This window comes from Macrobrachium nipponense, chromosome 11, assembly GCF_015104395.2.
Source record: "Macrobrachium nipponense isolate FS-2020 chromosome 11, ASM1510439v2, whole genome shotgun sequence".
NCBI classification, from domain to species: Eukaryota; Metazoa; Arthropoda; class Malacostraca; order Decapoda; family Palaemonidae; genus Macrobrachium; species Macrobrachium nipponense.
Window position 1 is genome coordinate 15,484,881 of NC_061087.1, and position 4,884 is coordinate 15,489,764.

The window sequence follows — 4,884 nt, forward strand, 5'->3', positions numbered from 1 at the left end:
TCTCCGCGTCCTGTAAAGCAATTTTATAAGTAATATCTATTTTCGTACTTAACCTGAAAGTCGCATTTAAAGATTAATTCGGAATTATCCCAGGCACATCCTCCTGACAGAGAATCAGGATATTTTATGAATTTCCAATAACTGAAAGTGACGCGCTGTAATGAACGGTTATGTCACGAATCTCATGATGTAATGCTAATGAACTTTCGAGAATGAGGATATAATTTCTGTTACCAATTGGTTGTTAAGAAAATGCATTAAATTTATGATGAATCAAGTTCTGCAGCAGCAACTTAGCTTGACGTGAATAATAACACTTTGGACCTTTAATAAAATGTTTGGTAAATACGTAGATTTCTTCCCATTAGGTTCTAAATTGTTTGGAGCACTTGTTAAAAAGATTAAAAATTAAAATTATTTGTGGTGCAAACAGTCTTATATTATTAAAACGTGAGGTATTTCTCATCGAAACTCATTAACACTGAAGTGCTTTTGGCCATATGACTTAAATTTATGCCAAGGTATAAACATAATCATTTATGCTGAAATCATTTATTACTTCGAAAAATGGGTGCCAACTAATCAAGGGATCAATCATCATAAAATTATCTTTACCTCCACAACAGCAAGATCATAGTCGCACAAACACACAGACTCACAAAGTGTATATATATATATATATATATATATATTCTATAATAATATATATATATATATATATATATATATATAGTATATATATATATATATATATATACTACGATATATAACATATATATATAGATAGGTATATATATTGTACATATCATATATCATAAATGTATGTATATATATAGATAATATTATATAGATATTATATATATATATGTGTAATATATACGTAATATAGTATAAGATTATAAGATAGATATATAGATAGAGATATATATCGATAGATAATATATAAGAGATAGAGAGTAATAGAACGAGGAGATAGGGATTAAGCATACATATATATATATATAATAATATATATATGATATATATATATGTATAGAGATATGAGATATTATAGATATAGATAGAGTAGAGATAGATATATAGATAATATGTAATAGATACTATATAGATAAGATATAGATAATTATATAGAATATAATATATAGATAGATATATTATAATATATAGGTAACTATATGACTATATAGATAATATAGATATAATATATATATATATATATATAGAAAGGTAGGAGATATATATAGATAGGGAGAGGATTGATACAGTATATATATATATAAAGGTATATATTATATAGGGATTATAGCGGTACCTTACATATATATGATAAATGGAGTATATATATATATATATATATAAGTATAGAGATAGAGAGAGATGGGTATATAGATAGATAGTAGAATATGAGACTATAGATATTAGATGATGATTTTAAAAATAGATATATTATATATAATATATATAAGAGAAAAAATAGGATAATGATAATATATACTATATAATATTAGGTAGAGGATATAATATATATATAGATATAGATAGATATATAAGAGAAGATATGTATAGAATAATAGAGAATTATTAGATATATGATATGATAGATTATACATATATATATATATGATATGTAAGATTATTACTAATATATAATATATAGAGAAAGATATATATGACGATAGAGATCGTGAGATATATATATAGAGTATGTAATATATACGCAGATATGAATAGTAACATATATAATTATTGATATAGATATAGCTATATATAGATAAGATATATATATAGATATTATAGATATATGTATATAAGATATATATATATTATAGATATATATATATATATATATAATATTATATAATATATATATGGATATTATATAATATCTTCTTATATGTATAATATATTTATATATATATATATAAGATATATATAATATATATATATATATATGTACTATATATATATAGTATATATAGACTATATAATATATATATATATAATATATATATATATAAAGGTTTTTTGCCACGAAGGAAAAGATGAAAAAGCGAGATAGCCAAGTACTTTCGGTCCTGTTCGGACCCTTTACTGAACAGGACCGAAAGTACTTGGCTATCTCGCTTTTTCATTTTTTCCTTCGTGGCAAAAAAAACCTTTATTTATACATGGCATCACGTTTTATATACTTCGTGATCAAGTTATTCATATATATATATATATATATATATATATATATATATATATATATATATATATATATATATATATATATATATATATATATATACTGAGCTTTTCGGTGATAGCGTTGGTATGTCGATGGAAGTGGAGGAGAGAGAGAGAGAGAGAGAGAGAGAGAGAGAGAGAGATCGTATGACAACGAACAGGGGCGTATCACAAAAACATCATTACATCAAAACAAATTAAAACATGTACGTGGAATGTCCGTTTCTTTATTTGTCCTGGTGAGATGTATACATGTTTGCTCGCTTATCATCGATGAGAAGCGATGGGGAGAAAAATGACGAGAAGGTACGTTTACTGCCTAATGGTTGGTTTTTACCATTTCGTCTGGAAGTTTTGTTGGCAGTAGGGATATATCATATGAGTATGGGACAGAATTTATTTGCATTGGACTGGTATTAATTTTCGTAATATCTTGGAGACTGGGTGATTTTTTTCTGTACATTCCTTTTCATTCTAATTGGAAAAAGGCGTGATGATAGTTATACTTTATATACAGAGAGGACGCATGATTCATTTTTGTCTTAATAGAAATCATGATATTTTAAATAGAGTATATCTGAAAACATCATTGGAGTAATTATTCTATCAGTACCGTAAACAAGTACAAAATGCGCCAAAGCTTCTTCACCTGCAATCAAGTTTTCTGTACAGTGTATAATAATGTATTAAACTCTCAGCCAAATACCCTGAGACTTTCAGCAGTCGCCCATGAAACTCTCAGCCACGGGCCGTTGGTGGCCTGTGTTGTTGGCACCTACATAGCAGTGGCAGATGCACAATCTGGCTAACTTTAACCTGTAATAAAATCAAAACAACACAGGCTAGAGGGCTGCAATTTGGTATGTTTGATGATTAAAGGGTGGTGGATCAACATACCGATTTGCAGCTCTCTAGCCTCAGTGGTTTTTAAGATCTGAAAGAGGACAGAAAAAGTGGACCGACATTCATTTTTAAGATCTGAGGGATGAGAGAAAAAGTGCGGACGGACATTCAAATAGCATTGTCAATGGTTTTCTTTTGACAGAAAGCTAAAAATGACTGTTATATAAGATAAGGTCGAGTACGTTACCTCCCGTTGCTTACATGGTGGCCGTTTCATTCTGAAAACTATGGCGGAGGTGCTGGACCCCTGAGGCGGGTAAAGGGATGTCTAGATGGGGAGTTTATTAGATTTACAGCATCATCGATGCGTAGAATACAAGTAATGAAACCCATTGCAAGTCACCATGTAGAGCTTACCAATTGTAGTAACCTTAGGTGGTGTAATAAGACGAAATGAGATACAGCAGATGTTTTCTTCTTCTCTATAATACTGTTTCATTATTTATTACGAATAAAAAATTTCCATATTAATAGAAATTACACATTTTAGTAACAGAAAGGAGGGGCCACTCACCAATGCTAAATTCAATGGAACACACACACACACACACACACACTTACATATATATATATATATATATATATATATATATATATATATATATATATATATATATGTGTGTGTGTGTGTGTGTGTGTGTGTGTGTGTGTGTGTTTGTGCGCGCGCGCGTGTGTGTATAATAGTAAATAGAACACCATTTTCATTTTGACTCCTTGTTTGGTTGTGTTTCAGTCATTCTAATCACGCCAAAACAAATACACTATCATTCGTTCGCTCGACAGTTAGGTCTGTTATTGCATTCACTAACGGTTTTTCAATACCTGTACATAATTACTTCCATTATGGCTATTATGTACGTGAATAACCAAAATAACCACCTTTTTCAGTGGAGTGTACTCGTTTTAATTAAGGGGAATATGTATGATCATTGGAAATGAATACATTTGCCACCTATCATTTCCATCATCCATCGAGTGCACACATACACACACACACACACGCACACACACACACACACACACACACACACACACATATATATATATATATATATATATATATATATATATATATATATATATATATATATATATCTATATATAGGTATCTCATGGAATAACATCCATATATAATATATATATATATATATATATATATATATATATATATATATATATATAGATATATATATATATATATATATTATATATAATATATATATATATATATATAGTATATATATATATATATATATATATATATATATATATATGTATATATATATATATATATATATATATATACTATATATATATATATATATATATATATGCATTTATCCATGAAATAGTGGGTCATGACGTCAGCCTTCCAGTTCTTATCAATTCTTTTGGGATAGGATCGCTAGCCCTGTGCCCCCTTACAAAATGGTTGCAACTCATCAAAATCGAATAATGATCAGGTACAAACCTCTCTTCTGCGATTAATATAGAGGGATTTCATCAAATCATGCCTCTTGACACTTGCCAGTGGCCGCACTTTCAGTTAATGAGCGCATTCACTTTCCTACCTTCTATTTAAAAATAAACATTCGTTATCATTAATAGAAAAGCTATGCATAGCTTTCGTGAACATCTTGTACATCTGAATATTTAACTGTAAAAACATTAAATTTTTTTGACGTTTCACATTTCAAACTACTGCAGTGAGCGGGCAGGACTTTTTCTTGTAATATTTACTTTATCAGTGTG